The sequence below is a fragment of the Balaenoptera borealis genome (genome assembly GCF_965194805.1).
Source record: "Balaenoptera borealis genome assembly, chromosome: 8".
NCBI classification, from domain to species: Eukaryota; Metazoa; Chordata; class Mammalia; order Artiodactyla; family Balaenopteridae; genus Balaenoptera; species Balaenoptera borealis.
In genome coordinates, this window is record NC_138865.1 from 29314137 (window position 1) to 29327905 (window position 13769).

A 13769-nucleotide genomic window follows, 5' to 3' on the forward strand; every position below is an offset into this window, starting at 1 on the left:
AGAACTACCGGGTTCTGTTGGGAAGCACCCAGCTGCACCAGCACACCCAGCACACCCGAGAGATGTCACTGAGCCGGATTATCATGCACCCAGACTTTGAGAAGTTACATCCCTTCGGGAGTGACATAGCCATGTTGCAGCTGCTCTTTCTTGTGAATTTCACCTCCTACATCATCCCCGCCTGCCTCCCAGTCGCTGGCATGCAGCTACCCAGTAACTCATCCTGCTGGATAACTGGCTGGGGGATGCTCAACGAGGAAAGTGAGAGGGTGTAGGAGAGTCGGGTTGGGGGCAGATGAGGGTGGGGAGGAGGAAGGGGAGAAGGACAAAGGAGGGAAGAAGGGAGGTGTGGCTCCTCCTGAGGGGTCCCCAAGCAAAGAGGCACTGGACCCTGGCCCACTAAGCGTCACTTCTAGAGGAGTGGACCATTCTAGTTCTAGTTCTGCAAGTGTGTGACTGTAAAGCTTCAGTGTTCCCTAAGTGCAAAGGTTTACACTGGAAGTCTGGGAATCTTTGACTTTTGGAATCAAGATTCTGGGTTCTTGAAGTCTTTCTGGTTCTGGATTCCAAGGTTTTAATCAACCATGGATCTGAGATGACTTGATTCAACTCAAAGGTCATGCTTGGGGCCTGGTCCATTGCAGGCCACTGACAAACAAACACCCTGATTTCCCATTGCCGTAAGAGGAGCTTAGGAAAAGTGGAAGGAAAACACACGTACGACTTCTGACCTCTGAGCCTGCCTGATGAAGTTAGAATGATTATGACTTGAGAGTGTTTCACTCTCTGAACCTCACTTTGCTCTTCTCCCAACGCAGCTCAGCTATCTACTTCGGAAGCTTGTTAGGTGCACTGCATAACGCAGGAAAAAAATTATGTTTTTTAAGATTGAAAGAGGAGAAATGTAGGCAAAGACTTATGAGCCAGAGTCTTTATTAAAGAAAGGAGTATTTATGGTTGGGGGAAATGCTTATGGTGCAACATTAAGGGGAAAAAGAATATATATTTTAATTATTTGTAGGGTCATAATTTGGTACCGTGTTTCTCAACAGAGGTGCTACAGGCATTTTGAACAGACCCTGTCTTCATTGCGTGGGATGTGCCAGCATCCCTGGCCCTTGCCTACTAGTATGTCATGAACACTCCCTAATCATAGGACAAACAACCAGGTTCCCAGCATCCTCACACCACATACACAACACATACACACCACACATACACCACATTTCTCACACACACACACACACACACACACACACACACACACACACAGACTGTTCCTCCTTGAGGACAGAAACCCTGTCTTTCTTGTTTTAATATCCCAGCCTGTGGCCCGGGCAGGGCCAGGCACCTTGTAGGTACCCCACTGCTGCCACCCTGGTCCTATAGACCATAATTGCTTGCCTGTACCTCCAGACTGGTCTCTGAGATCCCACCCTGTGTGCTATACTTTAGTCTCCACATAGCTGTCTGAGTGTTTTCTTTAAAGCAGGAGTCATGCCAGTTCCCTGCTCATTACCCTCAGTGCCTTCTCATTTATACCTAGAAAAAAGTCATAACTCCCTGCCTTGGCTCTCAGGCCCTGTGTAATGTTGGCCCCAATTCCTCTCTGCTCATCTCCTACTACATCCCTCACCCACACCATCCCAGCCAGCAGGCCTCCTTCCTGCTTGAAAACGCCAAGGCCATCGCCACCTCAGGGCCTTCACCTTGGCTGCCTCCCTGGCCTCACTTGCTCTCCCTGCTAACCTTGGCATGACTCACTTCTTTACATGTACAACTCAGCTGCTCCTCTGAGGAGTTTTACTTGATCATATGAGCTAAAACAGGCAACTTCTAATAGCATATGTCCCTGTTTTATTTCCTTTACACCACTTATTAGATCTAAAACAATTCTACTTATTTACTTCATTTACCCTGTTGATACAAAAAGCTCAGCTTCCCTGTACACCAGTGCTAAATAGAATCTTGGAGACAGAGTTTTGGGTGAAGTAGAAAAGGATAGCTTTATTACTTTGCCAGGCAAACGGGGACACAGTGGGCTCCTGCCTCGAAAAACTGTGTCTCTACTTGGAGAGGATAGTGAGAAGTTTCATAGTAATGGTTCAAAGAGGGCATGATCAGCTCTTGGACGTTCTGCTGATGAGGTGGGGGTGAGGTAAGTAAGAGTCAGCATCATCAACCTTCAGGTTCCAACTGGTCTGGGGTCTACATGCTTGTGGGCAGCACACCATTGTTAATCATTAACTTCTCCCACCTGGAGGGGGTTTCAGTATCTGCAAAACAGCTCAAAGATATTGTTTTGTATATCCATTGTTGGGGAGCCAGGACCTTGCCCCAAGGCTGCACTGTGTTTCTCTTGACTGTTTCTCACTGGTCTCGCATCCCCTCCCTTCCCTGATTAACAACTGCTTGAATCTGCCCGTTGGAACTCAGAGAAGGTCATGGAGGCTGAATGAAGTCTATTTCCTGTAATCAAAGAAATGGGGGACACAGAAAGCCTTTGTGCCCAGGAGCCCCTCAGGGCCCTGCTCGGTATCCCTGTCTCCCCCAACTAAGAATGTTCCTGTGTATCATTAGTGTCTAAAAGGTACTGAACACAAGGACAGAGGAATAAATGAGTGATTGGATGAGAGGGTGGATGGGTGAAGGGTAGGTGGGAGGATGAGTGGGTGGAAGGAAAGATGGATGGGTGGGTGAAAGGATGGTAGGCAGAGATAGTTGGAGTGAGTGGAGATGGATCAAAAGATGGGTAAATGGGCAAATGGATGGAAGCGTGAGTGGATGAATGGGACATGAGGAAAGAGGAAAGATAGGTAGATGGATAGAGGAATTGGTGGATGGATGGAAAGGTTAATGATAGACAAATGGAGAGCGGATGGGATGGTCTGTGAAAGGGTAGGTAGGTTGGTGAATGGTTGCTAAGCACCACTGAGTGGCATGTGTTGGTGGGATTTGCCTTTTTCCTTTGTAGAATAGGAGAGGTGTGGTCTATTGTTATGAGGGAGGTGGAGGGAATAGGATGAGTTTGGAAAAGTTTGAGAAAAGGGGGAGGGCTTACTAGGCATAGGTAGAAGACTGAAACAGTGCTGAAGGCTCAACTGTGCTGAGAAAAGTCCATGTTGAAGTGGTGAACAGTAAGGCAGAGTAGCCTGTAGCTAAGCCACAGCACCCTTCACTGATTTCCTCCTTATCCTCGCAGCGCCTCTGCTCGAACCCTTCCATCTCCAGGAGGGTAAGGTGGGCTTCATTGAGAACAAGTTTTGTAATATATTTTACGGACTTAGAAAAGGCAAGAACTTCTCCGTGCATGAGGACATGCTGTGTGCTGGGGACTTCTCGACAGGAGAGGCCATCTGCCAAGTGAGTAAGGTCATTTCTGTTCTTCCCTTGCCTGTTCTCAGGGCCTCAGTTTCCCTAGGGGAGGGGCTGTGTTGCCTCTACTGTCTTTGTGGAGACCCCTGGGACTTCCCATTTCCTCCCTCCACATGTCTTCCTGGGCTCAATTCCTTGGCAGTGTCCCCCAGGATAGCCCCTTCCTAAGCCCCTTGCACATAAGGGCATCTACTGGCAGCACCCTCAAACAGCATCTTTTTATGAGGCATACCTTAAAGTTTTTATTTAAGTATAACATACATACAAAAGAATCTATTCATGCTGTTTTCATAAGTTGGATGAACTTTCACATAGTTACGCAACAGATGACCAATACCCCAGAGGTCCCACTCACACCTCCTTCCTATCACCAACACCCAACAGAAACCGCCGTCTTCACTTTTGACAACTTAGATTAGATTCTGAATATTCCATAAATAGAATTTATTTCCAGTTGTCAATCTTTCGTGTCTTTATATTTGTGAGATTCATCCAAACTGTTAAATGTAGTTATAGTTTGTTGAGTCTTATTGCTCTACAGGACTCTATTGTGTGAATTGAATTCTATGATCAGTTCTACTCTTGATGGGTATTTTAGAGGTTTCCAAGTTTTTCATTTCATTTCACTTCCAAATATTTTATCTTCTATTTCACAGAAACCCTTGAGTAGAATTGTTGAATTAAAAGGTATGTGTATATTCAGCTTTGGCAGATATTTCCTAACAACATCTCCAAAGTGGTTGCACTTCATTCCAGCAGTGGATGCGAGTTTAATATTTATTTATTTTATTTATTTATTTTCCTTATTTTTTTTTTGCTGTGTCGTGTCTTAGTTGCACCACAAGGGATCTTTGCTGAGGCATGCGAGATCTTTCGTTATGGTGCGCGGTCTCCTCCGGTTTCTCTCTGGTTGTGGTTCTCAGGCTTCTCTCTAGTTGTCGTGTGTGGGTTTTCTCTCTCTAGCTGTTGTGCGTGGGGCTCCGGAGTGCATGGGCTCTGTAGTTGTGGCATGCAGGTTCTCTTGAGGCGCACGAGCTCATTAGTTGCGGCACGCTGGCTTAGTTGCCCCACGGCATTTGGAATCTTAGTTCCTCAACCAGGGATTGAACCTGCGTCCCCTGCATTGGAAGACAGATTTTTTACCACTGGATCACTAGGGAAGTCCTGGATGAGAGTTTATATCCTCGCCAACACTTTGCACTTTCCATCTTTTCTCATTTTGATAGCTTATGGTGGTTTGCATGTCCCTGATGACAAGTTAAATGTACTTTCATATGTTTATTGTCATTGGATATCTTCTCTAAAGTTTCCCTTCAAGATTTTCCCCCCTCTCACTTTTCTGTTGGGTTGTCTTCTTTTCCTTTAGGGGCTCTTTGTGTATTTTTACATATTACAGGTATGAGTCCACTGTTGGATATTTGAATTGTAAACATTTCTTTCCTCTCTCTGTAATGCCCAATTTTAGAGGTGGGCAAACAGGTCCGGAGAGGGAAAGTAGCTACCCTAAAATAAGGCAGCACAACCTGGTCCCCCGTATTCTGACCCCAAGCCTAACCTGACCTCCACCATATCCGCCTCAGGGCCCAGCCTCCCAAGCTGGCATCATGTGCGGAGCTCTTGCATAGATGGCATTGTGGAGTGGAGGGGAGAGCATTAGGGTTCTGGAGTTAGAGACACTGCTCTGCCCTGAAGGTCTTTTCACTTTCTGAGCCCATGTCCTCATTTATACTGTAGGATTCTGAGGCCTCCTTCACGGGATTGTCGAAAGGATGGTGTAGTGGGTTGGATAGTGTCCCCTACATTTGTAACCATCTGGAGTCTCAGAAAGTGACCTGATTTGGAAATAGGTCTTTGCAGATGTGATTAGCTAAGAATCTCGAGATGAAACCATTTTGAGTTTAGAGTGGGCTGAGGGATAGACAGAGAGGTACTTGATTTCAGACTTCTGGTTTCCAGAACTGTGAGAAGAGAAATTTCTGTTGTTTTTATAGTGACCCAGTTTGTGGTAATATGCTTTGGCACCCCAGGAAATGCACACAGGAGGGATGGGATGCGCCTGGTCCTTGAGAAGGCCTCACGGACAGCTGTTTTCACGGCAGCCCAGTGGAGCTGCTGAGCCAGAGGGAAGAAGCTCGGCCACCTGCCCTCCTGGTAGGAGGTAGACCCAGCTTTCTTGGTTCCCAGTGCACAACCCATGGCTGTCTGGCTTGGGCCGTTGTTCTCACAGAGTCAGCTGCACCTGCAGGTGAAATAAAAGGGCTGAGTCCTCCGAGTCCCCATCTGGCTGTCACCGTAGACCTCCCTTCCAGACTGCAGAGGTCATGGCCATGGAGTTCAGGGCCGGAGCCCTTTGCCTGCTTGCCTGCTGGACATCCATTCTGCCTCTTGACCCCACCCCCTCTCGTTTCTCCCCAGGCTGAGGACACCATTGAGCTGGACACCCAGGAGCCCCAGCACATGGCCCCTCCTGCCCCCCTTAGCCTTTCAGTCACCACAGCCTGTCTGAGAGGTTCCATCTAGATTCATCTTCTGTCACATGCCTGCTCTGGTCCCCAACCTCCAACCGGGGCTCTCTTCTCTCACTGAAGTGCCCTCCCCCAGCACAGGACACCCAGAAACAAGTCTGAGGAGAGACAGACCCCAGGAGCACTCAGTGCTCAGACTGTGGGGCAGGACAGACCTGGGTCCAGTCTTCAGTCTGTAATGTAGTGATTATGACCTTAGATAACCCGTGAAATGGGGTTGCTAACGGCCTCCACTTAATAAGGTCCTTATAGAAGATTCAGTACTGTGCCTGGCATTCAGTAGGTGCTTAACACCTGCTGACTTTCAATCTCCTGGCCTGGTCTGCCTCCCTCTATCTGGATTGTACCTGTTCTTCTGGGCCTGTCTTAGACCTGTCCTCTCACCCAAGGTAGAATTCATTGCTCTGGCCCTGCCCAACACACACACACACACACACACACACACACACACACACACACACTGTTTGCTGCGTGTCTTCAGTAGTGCAAAGTGCAGCTCACTTTGCATGGGATACATTAGTGTTGGGCCTTCCTCTGCCTTCTGAGAACTCCCCAGGGGCTAGGAGGCTATTGGAGCCCTTCCCATCTCCCTCGGACTGGCCCAGAATCCATCATAATATAGACAACCACATGGCTCATCTGCACGAATCCCTGAGGCCTGGAGTGGACAGGGACCAGGCCTTCCCCTGGCCTTGAACAGCTTGGTGTGGGTACACTGTGGGGAGGGCCAAGGGCACCCCAGCTAGGGAGCACAGAGGGGAAGAGCTGAGGTGATGATGGCACATTCCCAATCTCCAAGAAGACCCCGTGTATGACTTTCTTGGGTCTGCGGTGACAAATCACCTCAAAGTGGGTGGCTAAAACAACAGAACTTTATTCTCTTACATTTCTGGAGGTCAAAAGTCTAAAGTCAAGGTGTTGGCCAGGCTGGTTCCTTCTGGAGACTCTAGGGGAGAATGTTTTCTTGCTTTTGCTAGCTTTTTCGAGGCCACCAGCATTCCTTGGCTCATGGCCCCTTCCTCTGACCCCAAAGCACATTGCTCCTACCTCTGCTTCTGTCATCACATCTCCTCCTCTGACTCTGACCTCCTGCCTCCCTCTTTCCTCATGAGAATCTTTCTGATTACATTGGGTCCACCCAGATAATCCAGGATAGTCTTCCTATTTCAAGATGCTCAACTCCATCACAGCTGCAGAGTCCCTTTTGCCACGTAAGGTAACATAGCCAAAGGGTCCAGTGATGAGGATGGGCATCTTTGAGGGTTACTTTTGGCCAGCTACACCATGTACCCTTCTCTCTCCTTCAAGCCGCCACTTCCCCCACCCCCTCCTCAGCTGGAGATCTTCTCATTTCACTGAGAACGCCAAAGCAATCAATCAGCCTAGAGCCCATTCATCTTGCCAGCCCCACCCTAGCATCTTCCATCTCTCCTGAGCCTCATGGCCCATCCCAGCCAGTCTGTCCTGGAGCTCTGGGTGTCCAAAGGCTCTCCTGCTAGGTGTGGGGGTACCTCAGTGGTAGAGCTCCAGCCAGAGGGATGGCCAGAGGCAGGGAGTGCGGCAATGCCTAGACAGGTGTGGACGCTGGGAAGACACTTTCTTGAGGCCTCCCAAGATCATCTTGGGAAGGGAGTTCCTGTGCAGGGTCCTGGCTCCAGCCAGTGGCATCCCAGTGTTCATGTGCATACGAGTCCATCTGTGCTCACCTGCCAGTGAGGGTTCAGGATATTTGGGCAATGCCAGGATTGGAAAGAACTTGCACTGAACCCTTTGAATGGCATCTAGTCCATATTGGATATGAGCTAAATGGGAAATTTACCACATTACCATGGGTTAGGAAGGCTGGGGCGGGTGCATTGCGAGGCCTCCTGGGATCCCGATGGCTGCACAAGGACTCTGTGTCAGGCATATTGGTAGGAAGGATGACTAGAGCATTGCTTCAAGGCTTATTGCCAGGCCACTAAGTCCTGAGTCAGCTAAGCAGAAAGGAGACACCAGGCTCCAACTGCTGGAGGTCTGTGGACATCTTGGGCCAGGCTGGCCTGGGCTCCTACACAGAAGAGAGCAGTGTCATGTGGGCTTGGGGGGCAGTGAGTTGGGCCCCTTCGGACTGTGGAGAGCGGGAGCATGGGGGTGGGTGAGGAGGGTGCTGGAAGTCGACTCTAGGAGCAGAGGTCTGAGGACTGCCAGCCTGCACCTCAGCTCACAGCCTGGCTTCGGGCCTCCTCTCTCTCTTTCCCACTCACTCTGCTAGACCCGCCACATTCAACAGCCCTCTATGCTGCAGGCTGGAAGCCCCATCCTCAAGGCCTGGGTCATGTACTCCAGTCCAACTCAATTGTCCCGCACTCTGGGAACTTCCCTCTACCTCCGTGGGGAGCTGGTCCTTGTTCCTCCATATCCCACGAGTGACGGTTCTTTACTTTGGGAAAGATCCTTACTCCCTTGTACTACAGACACCTGGCAAAATGTCTTACTTCCTATTAAAGGCTGAATTATGCACCCCCCCCCCCCAAATACATATGTTGAAGTCCTAACCCCAGTACCTCAGAATGTGACATTTTTTTTTTTGGTTGCACCATGCGGCATGTGGGATCTTAGTTCCCCTACCAGGGATGGAACCCGTGCCCAACGCAATAGAAACGTGGAGTCTTAAACCCCGGATCTCCAGAGAAGTCCCCAGAATGTGACTTTATTTGGAGTAGAGCTTTTAAAGAGATAATTGAGTTAACATGAGGTCGTTAGGGTAGCCCCTAATCCAATATGATTGGTGCCATTATAGGAAGGGAGAATTTGGACACAGAAACACACAGAGGGAAGACAATGTGAGGACACAGGGAGAAGATGGCCATCTATCAGCCAAGGAGAGAGACTTTAGACTTCTGGGCTCCAGAACTGTGAGGTGATAAATTCCTGTTGTTTAAGCCACATTGCCTGTGGTATTTGTTATGGCAGCTGGAGCTGACATATCTTTCCTCTGAAGGCCTGTGCACCCCCATGGCAGGAGTGGTGTCTGCAAGTGAAGACACCTTTCTCTCTCCCCAGCTGGACTCCTTCAGTGTCCTCACTCCTGCTTTCCTCCTGGGATAGTCTCCCTGCCCAGTCCTGTTTCCTTGTCCACGGAGTCAGACAACAGACCTCAAGGGAAAGGGTGAGTGCTGAGGATCACGGCGGGCAATAGGGCCCCAAGACAGGAGCAAGATGACTCTTTCATTAGTTTGTATTTGTTTTTTTCATGCTTGGTTTGTGGGGTGGCAGCAGTTGGACAGGAAAGCGAAGAAGGGACCACTGAAAGGTGATGGGGCTGTGGGAGGGGAGAGGCAGAAGGTTTCAGCGAGGAGACTGGGCCCTGAGGCAGAGAGCAAGAGCAGAGGGGCTTGGGGGATCACTGCAGGGCTTTCCATACGGCCCCAAGCATGAACAACAGCAGGGGCCAGCTCTGTGGAGGCACAAAGGCTGTGCCAGGCCCAGGCGAGCCCGCAGCCTGCAGAGTCTGGTATGGAAACAGGGCCTGAGGGGGAGCGGATGTGGGCTCAGGGAGAGGTGTGAGTCTCTGGATCTCGACGATCCAGTCGGTGAAGTAGGTGACGTTGGTGAAGATGCTGGGGTAAATGGGATGACGGCAGTCAAAGCCCCAGCTGGACAGCCCCATCAGAACCCAGGCACTGGCGAAGTCACAGACGAGGGGCCCCCCGGAATCGCCCTAGGAAAGAGATGGGAGTTCATGTGGGTGACTGAGCCAGGTCTGAGAAGACCAGGTAGCAAGGTGGGCTTATGAGTCTCTGCCATCCAGGCTCACTCAGGTGCACCTCTGTGAAAGTCCCAACACCAGCGTCCCACTGCCGAGCAGCCCTGTTAGGCCATGCGGGCAGGCAGAGGAATCACGCTACAGGACGTTCCTGATTGACCCTCGGGACCATCACTGATCTAAACCTATCAACATGTGGGCCTCTGTGCCCAGCGAGGTCCTGGTGGTCCGGGACGGGCACTATCCAAGGCCGAGAAGGGGCAGCTGCACCATAGGGCCCAAGAGAGCTGCTCTGTGAGGAAAGCCTGGCCAGCTAAAGCTGCGTCAGTCCCCAGCTCTTGCAATACCCTGAACTGCAGCAGCATGTGCCCACGTGGGTCCTCCTCCTTTTTCATTCATTTAGTTAGGCCTTTAATTTTTCTCTCAACTTCTTGGTTGAACATTTTCAGAAAATGCCCATACCCAGGCGTGGTGGAGGCAGCCTGTTTTGCTCGGGGAGAAGATGGGGGTCCCCAGAAAGCTGCTGGAGTCCTAAAATGCTGTCAGGGCAGGACAATCTGCTTGGAAATCCCCTCACTCATCAGCCAAAGCGAAGGTCCCATCCTTGGGGGTGGGGGTGGGGGAGCGGGGGCCGTAGCCACGCCTGCTGCTCCTCCACTCACCGGTCCAACACGCACATCCAGCATCCAGGGCAGCCTCCGCCTTTGGGCACAGCGGTGAAATGACAAGCCTCCTCTTTTGCGGTGCTTTTGTAAATAAGCCAATTAGCCTGCCATTGTCAGATGTGACATGTGGAAACAAGTCATGGAAGGGACAGGACAGGAAGGGAAGGGCACTTCATAGGGTGGAGGCACAAAGCTTTCCTGTGCTGAGACTCCAGGCAAGAAACAACCTAACTTTCTGATGCAGGAGAAGGGGGAGCAGTAAGTGCAGACAAGGAGAGGAGGGTTGAGCCAGGTGGGGGGGAGGAAGAGCAGTGATGTGTGTGGAGCAAGGGGGATAGATGGGACATGGGGTCACAGGGCCTTATGGTGGGGCGTTAGAATTGACCCCCATGGAGAACTGTCTAGGTTATGTCTAGCACCTGGATCACTCTGGTGCTGTGTGGAGAATGAACCAGTTGGGAGGTAGCTACAGGAGGGAAGGTGAGAGATTACTGATGGGGAGGGGCCAGGGCAGTAAGAAACAGTCAGATTTGGGGCAATATGTTGAAGGAGGCAACAGGACCTTTCAAATCTGAGCCTTTCTCACCAACCAGGGAGGAACTGCAGAGGGGAAGCAGCAGGCTGAGCACGGAGCCCTGGGGTCTCCAGCATTTAGAGGTGGGAGGGGAGGGGACCAGGTGCACAGCAGAGTAGCTGGCTAGTCCTGGTGCCCAGGAAATGGGAGTGAGACTTGCTGAAGTGCTGAGTGAGAGGAGGACTCAGGTCCACAGGTGGCTCTGGCAAGAACAGGCTCTTGGGGATGTTGGTCATGTGGCTCTGGTGGCACATTGGCGACACTCCTGGGTGGAGTGGGTTAGATTCAGTGCTGCTGTGAGTCTTTTGGGGAAGGAAGGCAGAGAAACTGGGCAATTGCAGGCGGGAGAGTGCTGTTGCACGTTTACACAGGAGCCAGGAAAGAGGGAGACAGAAGACGTGGAGCAGGAGAGCCTTTGGGCACCCAGAGCTCCAGGACAGACTGGCTGGGATGGGCCATGAGGCTCAGGAGAGATGGAAGATGCTAGGGTGGGGCTGGCAAGATGAATGGGCTCTAGGCTGATTGATTGCTTTGGCGTTCTCAGTGAAATGAGAAGATCTCCAGCTGAGGAGGGGGTGGGGGAAGTGGCGGCTTGAAGGAGAGAGAAGGGTACATGGTGTAGCTGGCCAAAAGTAACCCTCAAAGATGCCCATCCTCATCACTGGACCCTTTGGCTATGTTACCTTACGTGGCAAAAGGGACTCTGCAGCTGTGATGGAGTTGAGCATCTTGAGATAGGAAGAGTATCCTGGATTATCTGGGTGGACCCAATGTAATCAGAAAGATTCTCATGAGGAAAGAGGGAGGCAGGAGGTCAGAGTCAGAGGAGGAGATGTGATGACAGAAGCAGAGGTAGGAGCAATGTGCTTTGGGGACAGAGGAAGGGGCCATGAGCCAAGGAATGCTGGCGGCCTCGAAAAAGCTAGCAAAAGCAAGAAAACATTCTCCCCTAGAGTCTCCAGAAGGAACCAGCCTGGCCAACACCTTGACTTTAGACTTTTGACCTCCAGAAATGTAAGAGAATAAAGTTCTGTTGTTTTAGCCACCCACTTTGAGGTGATTTGTCACCACAGACCCAAGAAAGTCATACATGGGGTCTTTTTGGAGATTGGGAATGTGCCATCATCACCTCGGCTCTTCCCCTCTGTGCTCCCTAGCTGGGGTGCCCTTGGCCCTCCCCACAGTGTACCCACCCCAAGCTGTTTGATTGATTGACCAGGGGAAGGCCTGGTCCCTGTCCACTCCAGGCCTCAGGGATTCGTGCAGAAGAGCCATGTGGTTGTCTATATTATGATGGATTCTGGGCCAGTCCGAGGGAGATGGGAAGGGCTCCAATAGCCTCCTAGCCCCTGGGGAGTTCTCAGAAGGCAGAGGAAGGCCCAACACTAATGTATCCCACGCAAAGTGAGCTGCACTTTGCACTACTGAAGACACGCAGCAAACAGTGTGTGTGTGTGTGTGTTGGGCAGGGCCAGAGCAATGAATTCTACCTTGGGTGAGAGGACAGGTCTAAGACAGGCCCAGAAGAACAGGTACAATCCAGATAGAGGGAGGCAGACCAGGCCAGGAGATTGAAAGCCAGCAGGTGTTAAGCACCTACTGAATGCCAGGCACAGTACTGAATCTTCTATAAGGACCTTATTAAGTGGAGGCCGTTAGCAGCCCCATTTCACGGGTTATCGAAGGTCGTAATCACTACATTACAGACTGAAGACTGGACCCAGGTCTGTCCTGCCCCACAGTCTGAGCACTGAGTGCTCCTGGGGTCTGTCTCTCCTCAGACTTGTTTCTGGGTGTCCTGTGCTGGGGGAGGGCACTTCAGTGAGAGAAGAGAGCCCCGGTTGGAGATTGGGGACCAGAGCAGGCATGTGACAGAAGATGAATCTAGATGGAACCTCTCAGACAGGCTGTGGTGACTGAAAGGCTAAGGGGGGCAGGAGGGGCCATGTGCTGGGGCTCCTGGGTGTCCAGCTCAATGGTGTCCTCAGCCTGGGGAGAAACGAGAGGGGGTGGGGTCAAGAGGCAGAATGGATGTCCAGCAGGCAAGCAGGCAAAGGGCTCCGGCCCTGAACTCCATGGCCATGACCTCTGCAGTCTGGAAGGGAGGTCTACGGTGACAGCCAGATGGGGACTCGGAGGACTCAGCCCTTTTATTTCACCTGCAGGTGCAGCTGACTCTGTGAGAACAACGGCCCAAGCCAGACAGCCATGGGTTGTGCACTGGGAACCAAGAAAGCTGGGTCTACCTCCTACCAGGAGGGCAGGTGGCCGAGCTTCTTCCCTCTGGCTCAGCAGCTCCACTGGGCTGCCGTGAAAACAGCTGTCCGTGAGGCCTTCTCAAGGACCAGGCGCATCCCATCCCTCCTGTGTGCATTTCCTGGGGTGCCAAAGCATATTACCACAAACTGGGTCACTATAAAAACAACAGAAATTTCTCTTCTCACAGTTCTGGAAACCAGAAGTCTGAAATCAAGTACCTCTCTGTCTATCCCTCAGCCCACTCTAAACTCAAAATGGTTTCATCTCGAGATTCTTAGCTAATCACATCTGCAAAGACCTATTTCCAAATCAGGTCACTTTCTGAGACTCCAGATGGTTACAAATGTAGGGGACACTATCCAACCCACTACACCATCCTTTCGACAATCCCGTGAAGGAGGCCTCAGAATCCTACAGTATAAATGAGGACATGGGCTCAGAAAGTGAAAAGACCTTCAGGGCAGAGCAGTGTCTCTAACTCCAGAACCCTAATGCTCTCCCCTCCACTCCACAATGCCATCTATGCAAGAGCTCCGCACATGATGCCAGCTTGGGAGGCTGGGCCCTGAGGCGGATATGGTGGAGGTCAGGTTAGGCTTGGGGTCAGAATACGGGGGACCAGG

At 51.1% G+C, this 13769-nt stretch overlaps 2 long non-coding RNA genes across 2 annotated transcripts in view; both read left to right on the plus strand.

Moving 5' to 3' along the window:
• LOC309634343 overlaps positions 1-13769 on the plus strand; it is a 71791-nt gene that overhangs the window by 26371 nt on the left and 31651 nt on the right. The window lies entirely within an intron of this gene.
• LOC309634342 lies at positions 1190-13526 on the plus strand. The gene is made up of 3 exons (XR_014248000.1): positions 1190-3363; positions 8683-9051; positions 13053-13526. It is a non-coding gene; the product is annotated as an uncharacterized lncRNA (long non-coding RNA).